Source organism: Panulirus ornatus, chromosome 34, assembly GCF_036320965.1.
Source record: "Panulirus ornatus isolate Po-2019 chromosome 34, ASM3632096v1, whole genome shotgun sequence".
Taxonomy (NCBI): Eukaryota; Metazoa; Arthropoda; class Malacostraca; order Decapoda; family Palinuridae; genus Panulirus; species Panulirus ornatus.
In genome coordinates, this window is record NC_092257.1 from 11,054,472 (window position 1) to 11,081,123 (window position 26,652).

At 44.7% G+C, this 26,652-nt stretch overlaps 1 protein-coding gene across 4 annotated transcripts in view; it reads right to left on the reverse strand.

Moving 5' to 3' along the window:
- Positions 1-26,652, reverse strand: part of LOC139759825 (uncharacterized) — a 155,291-nt gene that overhangs the window by 6,537 nt on the left and 122,102 nt on the right. The window lies entirely within an intron of this gene.

The following is a 26,652-nucleotide window of genomic DNA, read 5'->3' on the forward strand; positions in this document are numbered from 1 at the left end:
ATCAATGGATGTAAAATTGTTAAACTTCATATTAATCGTGGTGAAATAAGCTAGAACCCAAATGAATTGTTATAGAGCTGTCTTTGCAATTAGCACCAAGTTACCAGCATAAGAAGACATGGTAATCTTTAGTCAGGAAAATTGATGGCAACAAGGAAGAGCAGAGTACCCACAGGGACACTGCTGCTGGCAGAGAGATGACCCATTGATAGTCTTGGGGGGGGGGGGTTTACAGACTGACTAGGTAAGGAGCTACATATGTAACAATAAAGAAGAGAAGGAAAACCAACAGAGGGGATCTTGAAAATCAGACTAGATCATCAAGCACTTCACCCATCATCCATACCGACAAGTAAAGTCTTTAATTTACGATAAAGTAATGGGCAATAATTGTATACAATATCAATTCCAGCAAGGTTGTAGCCTTGCTGGAAATCCTACCCTCCCGTTTTTTGTTTTTTTTTTTTAATTTTCCAAAAGAAGGAACAGAGAAGGGAGCCAGGTGAGGATATTCCTCAAAGGTCCAGTCCTCTGTTCTTAACGCTACCTCGCTAACGCGGGAAATGGCGAATAGTATGAAAGAATATATATATATATATATATATATATATATATATATATATATATATATATATATATATATATATATATATATATATATAAAATCTGGCTATGCTGCAGCTCAGCAACTGAACATACCATTAACCACGCCTATGTGTCCTCGCCTATATTCCTTTTCTTTCGTTATTTTCTCTTGCAAATGTCCAATGGCCTCGCTTACTTGCTCTCCCTGAACCTTCCTGGCCCCTCCTTACTCCTCCCATTTGGTAAGCACTCTGCGCTTGTCACGCCATGGCCGTGCTACCAGTGCCTTTTACATTATTTTCTTTTATGTTTTTTTTCCTGTCAACTGCTTTAGATTGGTTAGTTAAGACAATTATTGTATTTACAAGTTAATACTTTAAGATCATGTAGCTGGTGAATAAGTCACTTTCAGTTTCATACACACTCCTCCATGCGTCTCCATTCTTTAACAACTCATTTATCTTCATAATTTCATAATTCTTTCAACTTTAAAATGCAGTTTTATAACTGCATGGCCATATCCTTACACGAATCCACAGCGTAGACCAATATTTTTCACTTTATAAGATACGCGTATTTTCATCCTTTTACAGCTTTCAAAACTACCTACTTATCCCCACAATCTTCCGATATATCCCTGCATTTGACTCATGGCTTTCTCCTCCTCTTGCCCATCTACACATAATAGTCTTCGCTGGCTTCAAAGATTCATCCTTCTGCCCACTACATATCAGAACTCCCTCCCTGAATCTTTAAGACTACTACTCTCTACACTCCAGATCTCTCCCTCTAATCCTCGTTCATATACACCCCTTAAGATACACACACACACACACACACACACACACACACACATACACACACACACACACACACGCACACACATCTTTCATCACTTACGACGGTACGATGCCTCAGCATACTAATGCAAGATCTTTGAACAAGATGGTATGACGGAGTGCCCAACACATCATAGTATACCTCAAGGACGTACCGTCGAGCTCAGGGAGTTAAACGCGCATTTTTGATACTTGTATTCCGTGTATTCTTTTTTCTTGTATTGTGTTCCATTACTGTAGCTGAATCACACCTTCCACTAGACTCCGTCACCTACACACACCATGTCCTCATAATTTTCCAATTTAGTTACTCTCCAAAACTAGTATATATTTTTTCACTACAACAGCCTTACCCCAACAAACTTTTCCTACCCTTCTTAATTAATATGGAACACCTTGTGTGTGTATGTAGGTAAGCGCTAAATTTTATTGCATAAATATATATGTAATAAATCCATCAGTAAAGAAGTAATTTTACCATCAGAGAAGAAAGAAAAGATCGTCATTACGTGCCGGCAGTGAATAATGTTCTCGTTAGTATCACCTCCATAATACAAGAACAAATTGCAGTTGTCATCAGGCGACTGTGGTCATGACTCACCACACCTGACATGGGTTTTTTATAAGCAAAAGGCGCTGGTACTGCCTTCCTGTACTGGCCCGTGCTGCCTCCTACTGCCTGGTGATATTATGGATACTCGTAAGCCTCTCGTACTCTGCGCTCGAAACAGACGATTTACCTGAAGACAATCCATTACCGACACTTTAACTAGCGATGCTATAAACTCCCGAAAAATATCATTCAAAAGCTTTATGTGGTGATAACTGGAAGTCGATGAGCTGGTGCCGTCGCAGGGATTGGTTGATGGTGGTGTCTACGCCATCAATGTGCATTTCTCATTTATATACTATATCCACTAGAATTTTATATACTCGCATTGCTTTTTGCAGCTAACCTAAGAATAGGCACTTCTTCCGACTGAGTATCCCAGAACATAAAAGAAGAGAGCCTCTATCATAGCATACTCTTATCGATAGATATCTAAGCTAAAGACACTCGGGTAAATTCTAATCAATATGGAAGTTTGTTTATCATTACCATGAACTTAATAACGAGACTGGATATGATTTCAGAGCAACTTACACTATTACTGTCGCACAAAAATTATCATGTTCTCTGCTGCTCACACTACTCACATTCACTCTTAAGATCCTTCTTAAGCGTGCTGTCGTCACTGATCATCCTTGAAAATGCTGTCAACTAGAACTGTTCTCTTATTGGCTGCGATGATGTTAGTTTGGAAACCGTATTTTCATGCCAAAAAGAAAAAATACCATAAACATGTTTACTGAGGAACACTAGATATTATCTATTCAGAGAATGATAATAATGCTGAATAACATAACAGCTTCGCCCAACACAGAATTCATTTCCTATAGAACTACCACATAGATTTAACATGTTATGTTTTTGTTTCTCGTGGTAACTCACTGTATACATGACATATTCTTCATCACTTCAGATAATACTTGAAGGCCGGTTCCTCTTTTAATCAGATTAATCTCTCAACAAGGACAAACAACGACACACCTTGATCTGCATCGTCACTTACTGGAAGCGGTCATTTGGCATTGAGAAGTCCCAGAAGACTGCAGTAGGAGAATGCTCAATTGCCGATCCAAATTTCCATTAACCAATGTTGGTTCATTAATGAACGACTAAGGATGTAAATATAAGTGTTGGTGATCAGATCCTTTCAACATACAGGACTGATATCCAGGCATTTGTTCATGCACATGTGAACATCATGCTAGGTGGGATGTTATAGGATCATGGGCTAAGCTGTGTCTCCTTTCATCAACCTGGTTTCTTACGATCATTTTCTCATTTGACAAAGTGTACCGTGCATCCCTAACTGATGATTTATTTACGGATTGCTGTAATCAATTCTGGCAAAGTACTTTTAAACCAATCGATTTTCGTTTATATGATATGGTTTGTGCGCTACACGACCAAGCTTAATCTATCTAAATGAAAATAGTGGAAGGTAAAGCGACACTACGAGGAGCAACTGAGAGCGTAGTAAGAAGACAAGTAGCGAGTAACGTAACCTCTCTAACTGTTCCTCAACTGTCGCAAAGACCACCTTCCCGATTTAGTTTAAACCTCGACAAAAGAAGCCTGTGAAATTCCGAACGACCACGTAAGCGAAGCCTTGGAACACTCGCCAACAGATCGAAGTTGTCCAAATGTTCTATGTAAAGTGAGATTTTTCCATTATTTGTAAACCTAATGTAACCCATGTAACTCAATACAAAGCTTATTTATATTACAGTGTTGTATTGTGAAACATCTCTCCAGTCTCGGAGTTCGTTCCAAGATCGTGACGGGGGAGAGCGTTGAGGCTAAGTAGGTTCAGGAACCCAACCAAACAACATCCTGATCATTAGAGGCGGTGGGCTAAGAGTCAGACCACCCGGACGTACATTAAGCGCCGACCTGCACCTTTACCTCCTCCAGCTTCGCTAATGACCACAACGGTGCTGTGATCAACATCAAATATGTACCTTGCGCTCCAACCTCACAATTAACTATCACAATCATTGTCGTGGCATGACCTCAACAGAGCTGGGATATAACTTATAAGTGTCCTCACCTTCGGTAACCTTTTCAAAATGTAATCCCAAAAGCAATTTTTTTCGTGGAGTTTATTATGGGTTGTCAGACAATGCAAGACAAAACTAAAAACATCAAAATACATGATTCCCGAAGATTTGCAGTTTTCTTGGAACAGTTAACTGTTGTATTCTGCTCACCTGACGATGTCCAAATACTACTGTTGATCTCTGGTGACTGTCTTTTTTCCCAGTACTGTCGTGTTCAGTTGACTGTATGTTTTAATAAGGAACTTTGCAGTTGGTTGATCGCCAGCTTTGCAGGTAATGCTCCGATACTTTATCGCATACCTGATATTGCTCCAGTCTGTTCATTCTGGATATCTTCATGGTCCTGTCAGGGTTTGTTGACTGTATATCTTCGAGCAAATGGGATTTGTTGACTACATATCCTCCACCTACTGTTGCAATGTGTCAACAGAACGATTTCTAGGTTGTTTCATGCTTGTATGTGGTACGGTTCTCTACGCTTACCACTATCGTGCATTTTCCAGGTATTGTTGCGCCTCGCTGATGGTTAATCCAGGGTTGGTAGACTGAAATCAGTGTTGTGAAGGACACAGGATAAGAGTGGTCGTTGGGGAGTGTGACTTGGGAAAACCTAGTGTACTGCCTTTGGCCTATAAGGTTCTCATCGCCCCGTTGGCCCGCAGGCGTTGCCGGTAGAGGCAAGAGCAGTAGCGGGGTGTCGTCAGGCAGGTGATTCCGCACCTGCAGGTCAGACCCAATAAGCTAACATGCTCATGGTCAACGCTGAAGGCCAACCAGCCACTAATGTTAGTCTGATAAGAAAGTAGCGCCCACGTAGGTCCATTTCTCGTACATAATACACTTGCAACACGTTTTTTTCCCATTACACCACAAAGGTTGAAGTTTGTACTGATGTAAGAGATATAATGATGAAGATGTGAACAGTGACCGCATTCAGACGGTGTGGTGGCGGGAGATCCCCAGGGCCACGTGTTGACACCACACGGAAGGTCAGAGCAATCTGGTTTAGGTAAAGTATTTGCTTCTTTCCGTCCCTCACACACACACACACACACACACACACACACACACACACACACACACACACAGGGAAGCCCTGGCCTGACTCACCAGTACCGCCTGTCATTATACACCATTTTACAGCACCATAAACCTCGACTGTGATGCAAAAGAAACAGAAACGCGTGTGCGTGGCTTCGTGTGTGGCGGTATGTTCCTCTCCTCTGATGTCTCATTTCCATCACCACAGCGGACGCCTCAAGATTTACTACCACTCTTGTTTGTCAGCTTTCTTTAGTTTACCCGAAGATGATTTATCTCCAGCCACCATAAGTATCCTTCCGTCTCCCCTGTGTTGGCTGGTGGTTCTTGATGCGGATGTCTGTGAGACATGCACCGCAGGACGAAGCTCCTGGTGACCGTTCTCTGATGATGATGACCATCTTAACTCCCTCGCCCACGCCTCCTGACTCTTTATTCTTGTCATCTGGCTTGTTCGTCTGGTCGGTTGTGTAGGTTTTCCTCAAGTTATAAATGTTCACCTCTCGTTACAGCTGACCAGTATATTGTAAAGGCGAGGATGTATGTCTCTTTAGCAGCAGCGCCAGCAAGATCAAGTTGTCTGCTGCTGCCTCTTTATCCAGTACCAGAACTTGGTGAAGTAGGGGGCGATGTGCATCTGGCGTCCCTGCACCAGAAGAACCGAGGCCGAGACGTAGTTAATCTCTCTCTCAAGGCCCGAGGGAGGCAACCGGGTGGGACTGTAATCACTATTTGTATTGAACAAGAATTAAAAAAAGATACAAAGCAATTCAAACAGCAAAAGATCATTGGTTTCCTTCGAGGCTGTCTGTGATAGTGGAAGATCTGGGGCCCCATCTGCTGAACTTTATCATACAAGTTTTTAAAACTTATGTAAGCGGAGCACATTCATAATTTCCTCTCCCAGTTAAATTACAATCATCCACTTCTTTTATACAATAAAAATACTTCTTTACAACTCTTTTAACAAGTTTCTAACTTAATTTCATGTTATGGTATCTGGTGGTTCTATCTTTATATCATTGGAAGACCTGTTCACTGCGGACGTCATCAAACTGGTTTAAAGCCTTAAAGTTTTGCTCAAATCATCTTTTAATGTTCTCTCTTCCGTGCTGGATGAATTAATGGCCTCTGAATACCTCACTGTATTTCAGTTCTCCACTGTGGTACTATCTTTGTTGCCTTCCTGTGGACCTTCTATATTTGTTCTTTGTGCTTCATTAAGTGCGGTGTTTAACCTTGAGGAGCATATTTTAGTTCTGTCCTTATATAGACTGTGAACAGTTTGCTGAATACTTTCTTATCCATACACCTTAATGCAACCCTAATATTTGTCGGCAGACAACGTGTCTTCTCTCTTCTCCTGAGGTGAGACTCAGGCGATATGTTAGGTACAATGTCGACTCTCAAGACCCTCACACGTAGATTTCTGAAGCTTACTTCCAGTGCGATAATATTCATAACAACGACTTTTTCACCGTGTCCCATTTTCATTACTTTGCTCTTACTCGCGTTGAATTTCATCAACCATCTATCAGAATCATGATAGACTCTGGAGTCTATTTGGGTCCCTTGTAAGATGAAGCAATCCTCATTTTTCACCTCCCTCGTGACCTTGGCATTATCCGCAAACACGTATGTAACCAATCCTTCTGGCAAAATTCGATCACATGGACAAAGAAGAGCAATGGTCCAAAGACTAGGCCCTGCAGCACGCCGCTGGTGAACCCATACCCATACAATTTCCAAATTTCGTTGGAGGCTCCAGTCACGGACACAAGTCCACATCAAGGCCGGGCCTTACTGCAATAGAGAGGTTAATGCATGGGAAAAAGAAGGGGCAAGAGAACGAACTCTGGAGGAAGTGAAAAACATCTCTTTTAAAATGTGCCAGGTCATACTTATTGGGAAAGACATGAGAGAGAAGAAAGTTCCAAAGCTTAGAGGTGTAGGGAAACAGTTATCGAAACAGCCCACCTTTGAGTTGCCAACGGCCACACAATGATCATCTGACCCAGCAGCTTGCCGAGTATTGCGTGGTCTCGCTGTAACGTTGTGGATTATCCCCTGCTCTGTCCACAATATCCTTTTCAAAGTTTTCCTATTCCTCTTTTTCTATCCTGCTATAGTCATTCCTTGCTCTCTTATACTGTCCAAATGCTTGCTAACTAAAGTGCCACCTACATCCTCAGAGTCTGTCTCTCAGTTCTTTTGTTTTTTGGATATCTTTTATTGAAACAAAACTCTTTTCATTAACCTTCCTTCCGTGTCTCATTATTGGTGTGTGTGTGTGTGTGTGTGTGTGTGTGTGTGTTTTACAACGCCCGAGGGAGGCGGGCGAGAGGTGATGCTGCCTTGATGGTGCAGCATCCGCAATAGGAGGAAGCCGGGTCGAAATTAATTACGTTTTACATTTGCTGTGACGCGGGAGGATGGCTGAAAAACATGCGCGGTGGCTCCTAACTCTTTGTTCTCTCGTCATATACACCTGGGCTGGAGCACGTTGTTATCACTCGGTCGTCAGTTTGACAACGGAGGAAATCGGGTCAAAAAGTATATTCCCACAGCGATGCTTCTTTGTCTTGCCAACAAAGGCCATCGGGTCAGTATCATTATCGACTGTGCCTCTTCAAAAAAGCGATCAGATTACCTCTTACTGCAGCCCATGTGAGAAATGTCTCATCATATCGTATCCTGTCACTTTCCACCAGGGTGATATTGATAAGATTTAGATTACTGTAGTTGACAAATGACCAGTAGATTACCCTTAAGATTATAGCGTCCCAAGCGCTGACAGGCCAACACCCAAGCTGGCAGCGGTGCATGTATATGGTCCCCTGAGCCATACATCACTCTCCTCAAGTCATTGCTCCCGCTGGTGAACACGGCAGGTGTGAGCCTTGTGCTACCTGACGCTGGTGAGGGCTGAGGCGAGGATCCGTCAGATGTTGTCTGGCCACATATGTTACCTGGTACCAGGCTCATGATCTACACCGAGGTACACTACTGTCGTGTATTAAACCCCTTGAGTACGACGCTACGACCCTTGAGTACGACGGGACGATTCTTGAGTATGACGATACGACCCTTGAGTATGACGGTACGATTCTTGAGAAGGTAGTGCGACCCTTGAGCACAATGATACGACCATCCGCTCTGACGATACCACTATGGCTTAACCTCTGACCTGACCATTACGGTTCAGGTCTCACCGTCATACCAAAAGTCGTACAGTCGTGCTCCAAGGTCGCGACATCGTGCTCAAGTCGTACCGTCGTGCTCAGGGGGGTTAACATTTCTTATACAAACAGCTACGATGGCTCAGGTCCTTACATGTCCGACAAAGATTTCTTCTGGTATTTGATATTTCTTCTCTAACCAACGTATGGCCAAGATCATCAAGAAGCCAGTGAAGCAAATACCATCCTGTACCGACTGTACGTGAAAACATACAAAGTACAGACACTGAACATCCAGCTGCAGCAGTTGTCAGACTTGTGATGGCTTCTGGTCAGCAATCAAACAAGTTAACAACAACCTCAAGTTATGGATAAGAATAGCGACGCTGGCGAACGACTGCCAAAGTCACAGAGATAGATGGATCTATCTGGCAGTGAAGTAGTCTTGCTCAGTCCCGTAGAGTTTTATGAAACGAAATCTACGACCGTTGACTACATAAGAATCAAAGAGAACTACATTAAAATGATTTGGGCTCGACGGACTTAAGTGGTATATGAATGCTATGTTCTGGGTCGATCGTCTCAGAGAGATATAGGAATGACACAAACCTGTAATTAAAGCACGAGAAAACAGACACAGAAAACACCACACGTCCTTCCTTTGGGAAAGAAATATAATAATACACATGAAGTTTGATTTATCCAAAAATCAATCCAAGCTCTGTCTGCATGAGATGTCCTTCAGTAAAAGAATCACAAGTTCTAATTATCCGAGTAGAAGTAAAAACCATATTAATCTGCTTTAGTAACCCAGTGAGTTACGACCCGGTGCCACCAGTACCCTGACCCCGGGTTATTCTGAGGAAGGTTTGTTTACCTGAGCTTACACAAACGCTGCAAGATTCACACCACAAACGACATGATATGAATGACCTCCTCTCCCCCCCCCCTCTACCCCCTTCCACAGCAGTTCAACAGCAGCAGCAGCAGAAGCAGGAGTGGTACATAAAGCAAAACAATAAGTTGACCAGCAGTAACAGCAGATGCAGCAGCAGGAGTGTTGCAAGTAACACCATCACGGGTCAGCAGCAACACGGAAAGTGGCGACGACAATAACAGCAGTATGTTCCACAGCTGCAACACCGCCACTAACAGTGCCAGCAACACCAGACGGTTCAACACCATTATGTATTAATAATCTCGAGGACACAAAAATAATCATAGATATTAGCTCTGAATAGCAGCGGCAGCTGGACCGTCGGGAACAGCACCAGCTGACCACGACACTATCAGCCTCAGCAGTACAGCAGCTCCAACCACAAGGATCCGACAGCGTTACCACCAACAACGTTACCACCAACAGCGTTACCACCAACAGCTGTACTAGTAACATGTGATACTAGAGGACAACTACACCATCAGGTACCGGGTTACAGTGAGCTTCACCACCACTACCACCACCACCATCATTACTACGCCTACCATCCACCACCACCACCACGACGGTACATATCTTCACGACCTCGTCAAGGACGGACGGTTCATGTTTTGCTGAGCGGCCAAGAACAGAACGCCAGGCGACCCGACCTTGGAGCTATTTTCTTCTATTTTTTTTTTCCTTGACTCTCCAAGACCGATAGGCAGGCCAATGTTGTGGCGCTTCTGGTATTACGACGAACGTTAATGTCGATGTGATGACAGGGAATATTCCAAAGTTCCACAGGGCAAGCAACAAGCTGTAGAAACAGATAGAGAGAGAGAGAGAGAGAGAGAGAGAGAGAGAGAGAGAGAGAGAGAGAGAGAGAGAGAGAGAGAGAGAGAGAGAGAGAGAGAGAGAGAGAGAGAGAGACTGGCACAGAGCTGGCAGTGGTGTGCCCAGGGGCTACAAGTTGGTTCTGCAACAGAAGTTGTGTACGTAACTCCATCTCATGTATGAGGCTCCTGCGCTCATACTGCCCCGAGTTGTTGATAATTCAAGCAATAGTTCAAGAGTATGCTACTGTCTGCAGCGTCACGGGGTGCATAAGGGTGAGAATCCGGATTCTGATGTACATATTGTCTATGATATATTCTCACTTTATATCATGCTTCACCTCATCTCCTGACACAGATATAACCAAACAATGTTGACTCAGTGAACCAGATGAATGGATGAAGAGAAGTTCTATACACATGTACAAATTTCTATTAAGTATTCTTCAATTTCTATATCATTTCTATTGATATGTATAGATCTGTGTAGACGAATGTCTGCACATCCCTGTGTACGTATGCCAGTGTGCACCTACGATGAAGCTTGTGTACAGTTTGTCTGTCGCCTGGGTATCATGGCAGACACTGAGGAACCATCGGTGTGGCAGCGATGATGGTTGTGGTCCTCCTTCGTGAGGAGCAACACTCCCACCGTCCACCTAACCAGTGGTCAGAACTTGAACATTTAAGTCAAACATTCATCATGATACTTCGTACATCTGCTTCCCAGCAGCCTAAGAACTGAATGACAGTACTTATACCTCAAGTCTGGATTCTGTTTGAGGTACGCCTCTCATGATTAGGTTTAACGTGGAACATAACCAAGCTCATGAAATGAAGAAAATTCCACTCTTGGCCATGGGACATGATCAACTAATTCTCGATGTTTTCCAGACAACATTTCCAGCCATTCTGTTTTCACTCCTTACAACTACCCCGGGTGCCATGGAACGTCTCGTGAGTGTGTCCCTTCATGATCGCAGGTGCGTCACGTCTTGTTGTGTCATTACCTACTTCTAATGTAATACGCGGAGGGGGTGTTACACTCGTGGGGCCCATACTGCTTTGAACTTCCTCTGTTAGACAATGACGTTTCTCTGAAATGTAACAGGGCAACGAGTGACGCAAACTATTCACGTCTTGAGCACAATGGTACGAGCCTTGTCAACGACTGAACGACCCTTGGTTATAACTAAATGGTCTTTGACCTGGCCGTTTAGGTTCAGGTCTAAGCCAGGTCAAAAGGGACCAGAAAATTGGCATGTGTGAGGGGAGAGTTCGAGGTCACAATTGGTGTTATGACCTACATCAAGACTAAAGATAAAAATACGTTATACATATAAATCATTAGATAATCACAGACTTTAAAATATGTGAGAAATGAAACAATACATAACAGGACACAACTGTAAAATCATCGAGACAAAAAGCAAATAAAGAATGTGCGGGTGTACCAGAGCGGGACCAAACCTCCGTCTGGAGCCCAGCAAACATCAGCCGGGCGGAGGAACACAGGAGCCGAACCCCACAACACCCACGGCCACGACAGCACCCTACACTCATGTAACGTGATCCACAGCCACTGGACGACCTCCTCCCGTCACCTAGTAGTCATGTAACGACCGCCTGATGATCCTCAGCCACTGGACGACCCCCTACCATCACCTACCAGTCATGTAACGACCCCTCTCATGATCCACATCCCCCCAGACCACCCCTCACGTCACCCTGCGTGGCCACGGTAATTACACAATGAAAGGTTCACAGAAACACGTCAATTAACGTCTTTCGACGGAGGTTAATCTTTTCATCTCGCCATTATTGTTGTTCCCGGGAAAGTGAGACTGGAAATCGTGTTTGACGCCGCGTTACGAGGGATTCCTTCATTTGGAAATAACGATATTATTTCTTAGCAAATGGTCTGGGGTTGTGGATAACAGAAAACGGAATCACAATCACGAGAAGAAATTAGTTGACAGGCTTTCACTTAAAAAACATATATATATATATATATATATATATATATATATATATATATATATATATATATATATATATATATATATATATATCAGAAGTTTCTCTTAAGTGATAACATCTTCTTGCTACAGTGTCTGGGAGTGACGAAGAGGCTTCGATTAGCCACAGCCTCAGGAGGCAGGAGTTAGTGTCAGGTAATAAGAAAATAAAAGAGATTCGCGTCACCCGCTCTGGGATCCCATTACGGCCGGGATGAGGCTGGCCGGCGGCTAAGCTGGCCTTGCTACCAGATGTGTCTTTCTTCATCCAATGTAGATCGTTCATAAACCATCCCATTACTATATGAAATGATATACAAAATAATATATATTCTATTAGTCGTTGATGAATATAGCGCTGGTTTGCGTAAAATACAGACTACTATTCACATGTAACAAAACCCATAATAGACATAACTCTGATAATACACACACACACACACACACACACTGAAACAACTGGACAAGCACAAAACCACCACCTCACAATACAGTCTCACTCTCCACCCCATCTGGATTCAAAATTAGACCAGAATTTAAACGGACCAAGAGAAGAGCAAGAACAGTCAAATATGACAGCCCCATCACCTATCAGGTCCAACACAGTTACGATGAAGAATGAAAACACAGGGAGACCAGAAGAGAATGGTGTGTGTGTGTGTGTGTGTGTGTGTGTGTGTGTGTGTGTGTGTGTGTGTGTGTGTGTGTGTGTGTTCCCTTGAGAGGGTGAACGTCAGCCAGTGTCATTCTGGCCCCGGAAGACGAGCGACACAAGACCAAGGCGGAGGTCAGTGTTGCCATTGTCGTCAGACTCACAAGTCACGGTAACGAGTGCCAAAGATGGCCTCTGGAGGAGGTGCTCAGATGAACACTACCTGGCAGGCGGGCGGCGGGGGGGATGCCTCATTATCCCCAGCTGACGTGTGGCTAAGGAGGGAGGAGGAAGACACAGACAAAGAGAGTGATAAGCCAAACATTTCCCTCAACAACACAACTCACAAGGGACTGCAGTATGTTGTTATTCATCCCAGGTACAACTCTACAACTCAGGTCTTTCCCGAAAGTTGATCCTGTGATGGAGCAACAGAGGTCAGAAGCAAGGTGGGTTCCATCATCGAGTGACACAGGCTAAGGATGTATTAGAGGAAGCCAGAAGCAACGTCAGAACTCATAGACGAAATCCACAGGTATGTAAGACAAGGGAGTCGAGGTGCTTGTGCTGGACTGACTGACCAAACCTGCAACTGTAGCGGCTAGGGTCGACCTTGGTCATGTGGTGCAGCTTTCTCAAGACGACCTCACACGGGTTACATCATCTGTTGAATTGGCAACATGGAAGCAGGATGTGATGTCACCTTGTAGGACCCCACGTCCTTCATGGCTAAACGAAGGCCCTCTGTTCTAAGAGCTATGGTGACCATACAGCACGTCCTCCTTCCTGCACAGGGAAGTACATTTAGTGACTGTATCTACAGGTATTCCTTCTCATGTTTAACCTACACTATAATTAACCCTGAAGTGTCTGTATGTCATTCATAATCTAGATAACCCTGAGCGACTATCTTGCTGGCATCAGGCTAACACTCTGCTGTCGACGCATGACAACTACACAGCAGTAACCAGTGAGCCACCGTCGGGTCCAAGTATAGCAGGAGATGTAAGGAAGAGACAGTGGATGGTGTTGTGATGGGTTGCCCCTGACACCATATATGTCCCCACCGTCCATTCCTCTGGCTGCACGATACCTGCAACACACACACACACACACACACACACACACACACACACACACACACACACACACATAAAACACCATCATCACCAACATCAATCATTACAGCAAAACATCAACACTATCAAGCATCCCCACCATCACCACCATCACCACCACCGTCCCTCATCAGCAGAACCTCCAGGCCGTCAACAGATGTTCCTCACAAGGAAAATGAGGATATTCGTGACTGCTGGGTAGCCAAACATCCAGCCATAACTGTCTACCATGCCCACCCCTCGCCCCGCCACCAACAGAGAGGGATGGCCACGTACCAAGACCAGACAGTGATGCTGTAATAGGAACACATCAAGGTCCAGTTTCTGGCTGTTATCAGATGAATGTTAACAGTGTCGTATGCAGGTTAGATGTGTTCACTTCCCCAGGCGAGCTGCTGCCTCACATACATCGGCGGTTAGCTTGATGGAACATGACCACGTAAATGGTTCTTTAGTTCGCACAGACAGACGCTTTCACAAAACATTTAATAGATACATTAACCATGATGGGCTTCCCTTGAAGAATATATTCCCTAAGAGTTCAATATCTGTTATCTTAACCTTCAGCACAAGTTGATGAACACCTTTCAAGTCTTTACCTGTCAGCAATTTAACTGTTTGACACAAACAACATCCAAGGCAAACCTAGCGCTCTGTACACCTGCCAGCGCGTCACCGACACAGAGAAGCCACACTTCTCTATCCTTGTGTTTATCTGTGCCTCAGTTTCTCTGTGCATCCACCATATGACTGTGATGCATGCCAGTACTTCGGTCGATGGCGCCAACTAGAACACGTTTGTCCCACAAAGAATGGCGAGGAAGCGAAGATCAGAAAAATTACGTCTATAGTCCACTGGTTGTGATAGAGAATTAGACGAATTCCTTCCTTCAGGCAGGTTTATGTCATTACTATATGAAGTTCACATTCTGGCAGAGAATAACGTCAATGTGGCTGATGTATGGTGTGGGTGTCGACTGTGTATAGACCAGCAAAAAAGCATAAAAGTATTTCTCCCTCTTACCGCTTCTACTACACTTTATACTTCATATTAGGCTACTGGGGACTATTGCAAGTTTGTCCTTTTCCCTATTTTCATTTAACTAACAATCGAGTATCCAATATCAATTTTGTCTACGTCAGTTTGCAGCCACAGACGTTCAATTTCTAATGTAGCTTTACCTCCCAGTTTAGTATCGGCTGTTAACATCACAGCCCATCATTAACGTCAGCAGTATAAACGAGAAAGAGGAACAGTTCAAAGGATTATCCCTGCAGCACACCACTTGTCACGTCTGACTTTTATGAGGCTTGACCGTCAATGATTACTTTTTGCTTAAGGTCAGTCAACCCATTTTCTAACCCCCAAAGTATATCACTATCTAAAACATGTGACAGCCATAAAAGAGTTCACAGAATGCTTTTTCAAAACCTAAATAAATGATGACCGTTTTCCTTTCAATTATATTTCACAAAATATACATATTCACATGCGCCTTTTCTTCTGCAACGAGATAGCTAACTTTCAACATTTCTATATCACATCTTCACTGTGATTCTCCTGCAGCGGCGCACGTCACTAACTGGCAATAAGAATCAAGCTCTCCAACATATGACGCAAGATACACTGCAAGAACACCATACCCTCCTGATGGTGTCCCTCTCACCACACAGTAACCTACCACTCCAAATTTACTCCTCTCTCTCTCTCTCTCTCTCTCTCTCTCTCTCTCTCTCTCTCTCTCTCTCTCTCTCTCTCTCTCTCTCTCTCTCTCCCACCTGTCCTACACCTAGCCTTACTAGTGTAAGGTTTCCCTCCCCACCTCCACCGGCAACCCCACCTTGAGCCCTTGTCCTCCCTCAAGGTCATCACCAGCAGCAACGTCCCCACCACCACCACACTTGACCCCGCCCCTTCCCTGACCGCACCATGACCATCCCCCTGCTTGATCATACTGGTCAGATGAACAGTTACTTCATCGAGTCAGGGGGAATGAGTCGTGTGTGAATTACGTTTGACGATGATACATATCTAAGTTGCGTTACTTGGCTTACTGATGCTGTTGACAAACCTTGCCTTGGACTAAGTAATGGTGAACCTGCATTAGCTGTGTTGTCTGAATCCTTCGTCAAGAGCCACATCCACCGTGAGAGTGTGTGTGGTCTTAGAACTATCCTTAACACCTGAAGGTGTTGAAGAGTTTTCAGTTGGAGGATGTAGCTGGACACTGACGGGTTAACTGACCCTGTGAGTTCATAAACCTATAGCCCAAGCAACCAACTAAACCATGACTGGACGCTGCTCTTGTAGTGTGTGATGGTACCGGCAGTGGAGGTGGTGGCGACCACGCCCTCCTGTTGCCAACGCCACCAGAGCTCCCACGTACTCCAGCCTCTCATCCCAGTCTACTTTTTTTCTCATGTATGTGTGTGTGCGCGTGTGTGTGTGTGTGTGTGTGTGTGTGTGTGTGTGTGTGTGTGTGTGTGTTGACCGGTCTCTACACATATTCAATTCTGTTTCTTCATATTTTGTCAGTGTGATTATCTTATCACTTCCCTCCCTCCAGAGGTACTGTCATGTTGGAGCCTCCAGTCTCCCCAGCCGGCTTCAGCCCTCCCGACTCCCTGCTGGAGCGAATGGTCTCCCCAGCCGGCTGCTGCTGCCCTCCTCGCTCCCAGGTGGTGCCACTGGTGTCCCCAGCCGGTTCCTACACTCCCCACTCTGCCTTAGCAACATCTCACATCCCGGCCTCTCCCATCATGTATTCCTTTTGTTCATGTATTCGTCATCAAGCTGTAGATGTTCCTCCACTACTCCAAACCACTCCACAACACACGCTCATTCATATCGTCCAGCTGTCTATAGATCGGAGATTATCCTGATAACCCTGTGGTTCCTAGACACCAAGTCTTCTGCATCTACTAACTCAGATGGCCCTCACTGTTCTACCTTCTTCCAGAACACTACACCATTTGCCATTGTGCCGTTTGTATAGCCTTGGACCAAGGAACATTCTGATGTATTCTGCAACCTCTTGCGGGAAATGGCTCTGAACCTGCTAGCCTTCTGCTTTAACCTTCACCGTAAACCTGTGGCTTCGTCCAGTGCATGACTGTGGCTCCTGGAGGCAGGAGGAGTTCGTGCCTTCAGGAACTCCTGAGACGCTTCCCCGTCCTACTGTCCTGATCACAACACATTACGAGGAGTTCCAACTTGTATCATGACTCGCGCCTAATTACTCCCATTCCCGTGTTGTCCCCTGCCACCCCTCCAGGTCGGCAGGAGGCTTTATACATCGTTCTGGCCGCCAGGGTAAGACATGGTCGGTCCTGACGGTAGCATGTGGAAAACCGTGTGACCTTGACTACGGCAGCCTGGTCTGCTCCCCGCCCACCCCATGCTGGGTCCAGGATGAAGGTGTTGCACGTCATCTGTTAGGTGTGCCTGTGTCTGTCTGTCTGCCTGTCTGTCTGTCTCCGTTATGACATGCAGAATAGGAAGGAGGGTATATGCTCATGGAAGTCCATCTCTGAGCACCTCACTGCTACCGCCCAGTTTATAAACTTACGTCCTCTCTACTTAACCTGTTCTACTGACACACTAACGGTCAAAAGCTGCTTTCACACGACCTTCCTGACTCTCCTCTTATTCACCCTCCCGCTGTGACCTCAGGCAAGGCAGCGCCTCCTCAAGGATCAACCCTGCGCTACCATCCTGGAGGCCGGTAAAGGTGGCTATCATGTCCCTCCTTCACCCTGCCCCAAGGGTGGTAGTCTGCCGCTTCTCTCCTCCTCCTCCTGATACTCAACTCTCTTGAATGTGACAACAGCATTCATGAGTTTGGTCGGACCTTCTCTCGTAGTTCTGTATGTTTCAAGTGACCATATCATGCAGGTCACATACACTCTCACCTCCGACCAACATACGTTAACACCGTAACCATCCACCTGTCCAGCTTCAAGAGGGAAGTTTTTACACAAAGGACACAGTCTGCCTCCCTTACGTTCCAACTAACATGATTCTCTGTTAATAAGTTATGCGCTGCCATCGTAAGTCTTGTTCCCTGCTTGCTTCTTGTAGGTAATCCCCGATGTCTTATATCCTAAGTAATGTCTCTTTCATCCTTTCCTATCTTCATTACTGTACATTTGCGCTTGATGTAATTTTTTCTTGCCATTTGTATGACTACTGCTGCATCTTCTGGCCTCGTTGCAAATCTTTACCCTCTCAAAATCCTGTGTACTTCAAGCATAAGGTCAACATTATCTACAAACACACTCAGGTGTGATTTAAGTCCTTTTGGTAAGTAACCTACGGAAAGGAAAACCAGAAGCCCTAACACCGACACCTGAGGGACTCCAATCTATACTTCAAACTGCCCAGACCAGACCGAGCATCCCACACCACATTCCCGCTAACCCCGTGTTGATAAGGTGACTATCGTGCCACTTAAGGAGCGCCCCCTGGCAGCAGATGATAGTTCTATCCTCACCACACTGGCAAATAATATACATCAGACATACCAAAGGCCCTAACACTGAGACTTAAGGATCTATATATAATACTTCTGAGTGACTATACCAGGCAACCCTCACCATATATTCTCTGTCTCCTGATAATGAAGTAACTATGGAGTAACTTAAGAGGTGCTCCACTCACATCTGGCAAGGTTGAGGTTAGTAGTGCATGTATCCAGGCAACAACGTCAGGTGGTCTTCAGCAGCCCGTCTTGGACCGTGCATTATCCCTGGGAGCCACATAATCATCCGCAGGGGACGGGACCTGCTCCTGCAGTGAAGATGATGACTACCTCAGTCACCATCTCCGTTTTTCATGACTTATGCCTTGGTCACAGATAAACGTCCTCATCAAGGCCAGGCCTTCAATGAAATACAAAAGCTCTAAAAAGACAGAAAAGTAAAGAGAGAAGACAAGAAATAAGCTAAGAGTTTTGGAGGAAGTTGAAAACCTGCCTTTCAACAAGGGATCATCATATCACACCTTTTGGGAGAGGCATTAGAGGGTGGAGTTGCAACAGTTAGCGGTGTTGGGAAAGTCATTATAACGACTCATCTCTCAGTCGTCAACGGCCAGACAGTAATCTTATGCAGACAGTGGCTTGCCCAGTATTACAAGGTGTCGCTAAAGGCAAAGTCGCACAAGCAGCCACTTCTCAGTAGCAAAAACCAGAGTAACATCACAAGAAGAGGAACAGAAAACGAACATTTGGCGTAAAGCAAGTGGGTCAAGTTTTAAGATCAAGCTGAGAGATTTGATCAGTAAGGCTGCTTCATTCTGGCCTTTCAAATACGTACGTGGGGCTAGAACTTCCATCATCTCTCCAGATGTGAGAGCAGCACACCATACAAGAACGGATCAGTTCTCTGTATAAGAAAAACAACTGTTTACTGGAAAATTTTCTGTATATGAAACAGGGTAGGAAGGAAGCCTAAGCCAGGTAGCCATCTGTCAACTATCCTGGAGGGGAAGATGGACTGCGGGTCGGTTGTGTGTGTGTTCTTGTACAGAGAAGTAGGTAAGCTTGGCCAAGCAATATACATTGTAAGTAGTGAAAGATGAGCGCTGTTTCATTCGAGGCTTCGAAACTTCGATGGAACCGAGTGTGATCCATGTTTTTGTTATTGCTGGTAATATCTTCGAGGTGCCTGAAGTCTGATTTAGTCATTGTGAAATCGCTGCCGTATATTTTCATGCTGCTGCCTTTAACCGTGTGGCAACTGCCATGTTTTGGATCTTCTGCAGGATAAGCGCAAGTGATCTGCAAGTCAGGCAGATGGGAGGGTGTGTGAGGATTGTGTGGCACAGTGCGGGAAGTGTTTTGGACTTACAAAGACAATGCTTTTGTGTCTCCGACAAGTGCCGGAATCTACAGAGGCGTACAAGGATGTTTTCACCTGTGTTCCTATTCCATGAATACTCTGTTTTCAAACCTGGTGATTCAGCACGTACCGTTGTATTGTGCAGTTCTTCAGTTCTTCTTCTCCGCTAGTAATGACACAAAGTTACGCTCCTCCAAATCCCGCAATTGGAAATATGATCATAGCCGATCTCATCTCCAGTCCCTTGCAAAACTGTTGAATCTGAGCGCTTCTCCGTCTCCAGGACTGGTGCACACGTTCAGGGAGTGTGCTACGGGAGACATACTTGTGTTGCGTCGTTTCGGTAATGAATAACTCAGACTCATGTAAATACCTACTACTGGGAGCATGACTTTAGTGTGGAAGTCATGACTAGCGTTGGTGACAGTCCACTACCAGCCATGTGGAACCCCACTATATCACGCGAACTGTGGTGACCATGCAGACTTGACGGCTCATGAGGCAGTACGTTGGTTTAGGACATACGAGGAGTAGATCCTGGACACCAGGCCTCTGCTCCCCATCGTCTCCCCGCCGCCCAGGCTATACCCTTGACACCCCACTCCCCATCCCCCACACAACCATCCCTCCCCCATGACCCTGACCTCCACCACACGGATCCTCGCCCCTGGCAGGCGCACAGACCAGCCACACCCTCTCTCTCTCTCTCTCTCTCTCTCTCTCTCTCTCTCTCTCTCTCTCTCTCTCTCTCTCTCTCTCTCCCCCCGCCAGGCCCACTCCACCTTATCGTATTCTTGCATCAGTGATGGATTCCTGTAATCCACGGAAAAAACACATACACAAACACACAAGATGAGGCCGAAGATGTGTATATAGACTGTCACTCCATCTGACGTATTGCAGCGGCTATGTATATAAAGAGACGACAGATGTGTACACTTCCTCTACACAAAGAAATAATTATGGGTTGTAGGAAGTAGAACATACACACGCAGGGGTAGGTCTTGAGTAGATGGGAGACGTGCGTGGAACGTAATTTTCGTGAGCACAGCTCCGAGCAATGTAACCAAAAAGAGGTTCTCAACCCAGAACAGGTTTACGATGCAAGCCTCAGGTTCATGTACAGCCCTGACCTTGGTCATGTAGCCTTGACTGAGGCCGTGTACAGCCCTGACCTCGGTCATGTAGCCTTGACTGAGGCCGTGTACAGCCCTGACCTCGGTCATGTAGCCTTGACTGAGGCCATGTACACCCTTGACCTCGGTCATGTAGCCTTGACTGCGGCAATGTACAGCCCTAACTGTGGTCATGTACAGCCCTGACTATGGCCATACAGGGCCTGGACCGTGCACATACAGCCCTGAAGGTAGTCATGTAGCAAACACTACCCACAGGACAGTAGCGTCTTGGATGGAGAATACAACTGTCATCAATATGACCAACAACGACCATGTAAAAGATCTTTGATATACTATCTTCCCAGAGAAGAGGTAAGTAGAGCAAAACAAATGTCCCTTAATGCTGAGGAATATGAAAGAGAAACCGGAGGGAATAAAACACTGCGAGAGATATGGACAAGAAACTTGAAAAATAATGACAAAAAAGAAACCTGGGTACTGAGAGACGAAGAAATCTGAAATGAGAAGCAGAAAATAAAGAAACCTGAAAATAATGAAACGTAAAACAGAAACCTTAAAACATCGGGAAACGTAAAGAATATAACTTGTGCCTCGGACATCTGCAGCAAGGTTGTCCATTAGGCTTTCATTGTAAGGTTGAGATTGTAGGGTCATAACTTCCACAGAGATGCAGAGAGAGACTGAAGGAATATATACGAGTGTTGCCTGGTTGTAAGGTTGGTTTAAAAACAGGTTCTGTTTCAATAAACAAACGGAAAATTACTTCAGGACTGTATCTTGATAGCACTGACTGCATCAGCCACGTTCATGAAATGAATAAAACATTTAACAGCAACACCACCCTATCATTCTATTTACAACCTCGTATCACCAAAACTCTCACAACTAATAGCCAGACATCAACCTCACATACACAAGAACCTCACATCAACAAACTCACTGAAAATAAACCCTTAAATATCAATCTCAACAAATTCTTCATCATAATAACCTAACTGTATAGCACCTAACCTAACATCACTGGCACCTTCTCTATATCAAACTTACAACAACCACACTGCATCGTACACAGCTAACATTAATTGTAGCCCTTAACCATAACCAAACTACATCAAACTTCCATCAGACAACACCCTCAGATCATCAACTTCAACAGCCTCACATAATCAACTACTACAGAACATCAGGGCATCATAAACAGGTAATTAAATTACAGAGACACACACAGTTGCCCTGGAGAACGCCGTGAGATCCCAACCCACTGTGTTGCCACCAACCATTATACCAATAATCCTATGCCATTTCTCTCGCTAGTGTACCCTCCCTCTCGGGTCATTACCATCTCTCAATGTCTCTCCCATCAGCCTCTCTCCTTCTTCCTCTGCTTATCGCTACGTGCATCAACTACAACGAATATCACCAATCGTGCCATGGCAAAGACTGACTTGCCCAAGGGAGAGAAAACAGAATAACGTACGCTCGTCACTTGCACTTCCATATATATATATATATATATATATATATATATATATATATATATATATATATATATATATATATATATATAAATTGACATACATAATGATCTAAATTCGTACACTAAAAACAAATACACCTACGGTCTTCGGTGGTCATACGTGGGTTTTATGAGACTTGATATGGAATAATCTTCAACATGAGGATAAGGACTGGATCCTAACATGCAGCGTTGAGCATCGATAAAGACATATTCGATCCTCAAATACTTCCCAAGGACAACACTTGTCGCACGACGGCTTATTTTCATAACAACACGAACTATGTTCAGAGACTCTGACGCCTCATGGTCTACAAAGAAAGGCATTTGAATACTAATCACAAATTTTGAGCAGTTCCTCTTGATCTCATTTCTAGTTTTTGTGTCTTTTGGTCACATTTCAGAAGATGATGATCAGAGAAGTTTAGAAGACTTAACGTGGTCGTACAGACATTTAGAAAATCTCGTAAACCTGACCACCAGGCGGGGATGTCGACATTCAAAAAAAAAAGAAACATAATCTCTTAAGACCTTCGCACAGTGATCCAACCCCGGGCTCTCTGCCATGTTGCAAATGCCTGGGTGGCAATCAGGATATCAATTCCACATGTGATTACAGATGTGAGTACAATCTGCATCATATGTACACCTGTTGACATGCTGGAACTGCTCTCTCTCTCTCTCTCTCTCTCTCTCTCTCTCTCTCTCTCTCTCTCTCTCTCTCTCTCTCTCTCTCTCTCTCTCTCTCTCTAAATGCAGGCAAGTGCAGTTAGCATCCAAAGTGTTCGAGAAAATCTTAAGTATCTTATCCAGCGTGTCATAGAGGAAGCTTTTCTGACCACCTCCTGTATTGCAACACTTCATGTCTTCTACAGTTGAGAGTTTCCGATAAGGTAGATTTTACCTACTATCTCGCTTGTTATTGGCTCGAGATCACAGCCTTGAATCATGAGAACCCGGGATCGAAGCTTGGTCAGTAGGGTGTTCACATGGGCAACGTGCGTGATGGTTTATCAATGTAGGTAAAACTACCTGGCCCCGTCTTCATGTTGTGTGGCTTCATCCACTGCAAGCCACGGTCGACGCTACAGGCGTATGGTCTATATCCTCTCACAGTTATTCCAGTTAATCCTTGTATCAAAATACTATAGCGTGACAGCAGCTCACACCATACACCTGCTGGGCTATGACGACGCACGTAAGAATATATAAAGAAATATTGTTCTGCATATTATTCAACAGCTTCGGCTTGTAAGTCTCAACGACAACATAACTTAATGATATGGCTAATTGTCAAGGCGGAGCCTAATTAACAATGATCTAAACACTCGTTACGATAATATATTCTCCTCAACTATATTCCTCAACTCACCGTTGTTAACATATATATATATATATATATATATATATATATATATATATATATATATATATATATATATATATATGATTTCATCTCTTTGCTAACTGTTCTAAATGTTGTCAGACTCTGAAATATCACCGTTTTATTTCGTTAAGTTCCTTTTCTCTTCTCGGATCTATTATCTATTTTGATCATATCATTTATCTTCTTTTCCTCTGAATTTATCATATGTTTTCTCTTGTCTTCATGTAACCCTCATCTTCTCCATCTACCACCATCAACATTACAGCGTCTACAACTGATATCATAATGTTTACTATAGTATGATTACCTACTGTCATCCATGATCGCCAACGTACGATGATGTCAAGCTATCCTTTGCCCTCATCTTTTGATGCCAGGTATGATCGTCCTCATGTCCTATCCTAGTGTTACGTAAATGTGTGCTCGAAGCTACTTGTCAGATCCTGATGAATTGGTCGAGTTAGTGAGTGAGGTAGAGAGTTGACCCCACTCATGATGATGGCATCTCGACACCTGCACCCCTGCTCTGTCCTCCTCGACACTAGACCTACCTTCTTGTTTTCTCGAGAGCCAATGTGAGGGATGGGAGCCAGTCCCTCCCTCACACCTTCCCTTCCCTCCCTCACCTCCACAACCATCTACACACAACACATACTCAAAATCCCTGCCTCTCTCATGCCTCAGAAATCATGAATCCTTCATGTTAATCTTGATAACGTTTCAGGAGAGAACTTGGTCGATCTCCCGGACAGGACCTCCCAGATTAAAAGACGTCCGGGAGCCTGTGAGGACTAACTATCTAGTCCTAAGACCCACCGACTTGTACACAACGGTTTCAAAATGCATTCCTGGGTCGTCCAGTGAATATATGGCTTCCTCGCCACAACCATTTCAGATGCATTCTCCGCAGTGTTACACCGTGGTTGATCCAGGGAACGACTGAGGCAACATCTGGCGTGACGCAGCTGCGGCCTACCTCGGCTTCCCCTCCTCCAGGCATGCTGGGCCAGGTGTTCGTGGTGGATGCTGGCCGTGCATACACATACCACTGATGGGTCATATCCACCACGCTCACGTCCGCTCTACCCCACGCACGGGTGCACGCACACATAAACCAAGTCAGCACATCACATGCACGCCTCGCGGGGTTCTTCTGAACACCACACAGTAAACATAGGAAAAAAAAGATATATTCTTGGAACGAGGGCTGATACCCGGCACCACGATGGTGCTACAAATGTCGGCGGTGATATCAGTGTTGGAACGGTCACACGCAAGCTCTGGCCTCAGTCTTACAAGTTTTCAACATTATCTTACATGTAATTCTTCATTATTTCAATTAGGAATCTTATTATACACTATGTTTTTCTTTTTAATACGATGTAGCAGATAAGTCGGATGAAAGTGACGCTCACATCACCACTGGGTCACATGATGGCAGCTGACTCAGAGTTATCCTCACAGATGACGTCCAGTTTGATAGACTCAACGCCTCTGTTTACATGATAACTCACCAAAGAGATTCTGGTGAGTTGATCGAATTCTTTAATTTCTTCAAAGTATCACGCATCTTGAACACCAGCCTAACGTTCACAGTTTACTTACTGATTCAATTCGTGACTAATAAATCGCAATGTTCACGGCGCTCAATTATGGCCTGTCACACGACTGTTCCTTGTATAGTAATTATCACTTTGCATCTTCCACTGTGACTCACACACAGGTTCTCCATGATGATGTAGGTGAGGTCGACACAGCCAGGCACTGGGAAGGTTCTTGATCTGTTTCTCACCAACCATCAGAGGTTGATCGTTATCTTATGCAGTAATCAATGGGGTCACGTTACGTTCAGACAATGTGAACAGCGATAGGGGTCTCTGAGGGCGTGTGAACTGACCTGCATTCGTCAGGCGGAGTCGAGGCATGGCAACCTTGCCGTGCTGCAGTCTGCTAATTTCGTACTCATAAGGCAAGCAGCTGAACCATCAGCCAAGCATCCACTGCAGCAGCAGGAGAAGTAGCAACAGCAGCTGCAACAACATCAGTGGCAACACAGCAAGAGCACCAGCAACAAGAAGCCTTGGTACACCATCCTTAACACAGCCACTCACTCGAGGCTGATGGCAGCCCACGTCCTGGTCTGCCTCGCCCTACCATCATATTATCATTAACCACATCATCACCGTCATGCCTCATCACATAACGGGAAGCAAAGCTGTTCCCTCCCACCACGTTATAATCTAAGGCCAGGAAAAACAAACAGACGGAAATGTCAAGTAACGTGAAGATGTTCCATCCTTCCGAATGTTCTTTGTCAGGCATGACTGAAGACGTTACTCGTACGCACTTAAACGATCGATCAGGATGTTTAAACTTGTAAGCACGACAGTACGACCCTTCACCACGACGGTACGACCCTGAGGTATGATGGTGTGGCACTTGGCCTCGCCCTGCAGGTTTCGGTCAAAGGCTATACCATTAGTAATGCCATAGTCTTCAAGGCAACAGCGATAACATCACCAAGTAGACCACAGGCCAAAATTCCTCCTGCCTACCACTTTATGCGCCTGCCAACACACACACACACACACACACACACACACACACACACACACACACACACACACACACACACCCTCATAAAAAGATAAGATGAGAGGCGATACATTACGTCCAAGCTGCTGATATTTCCAACACCTGCACATCGTTATGATCATAAGCAAGATATGATCCGACCAAGAAACTCACATGACGTTGACTCTAAGAACAATGTGATGTGATTTAAACTTTACCGTCTCGACCACTGACCAGACTCCATCCAGATAACGTTTCATAATTCTAAACAGCGTCTGCTTAATAATACTCCAACACATGTGTGGCATCAGTGTGTATTCACGCATCTGTACGTTCGAAATAAT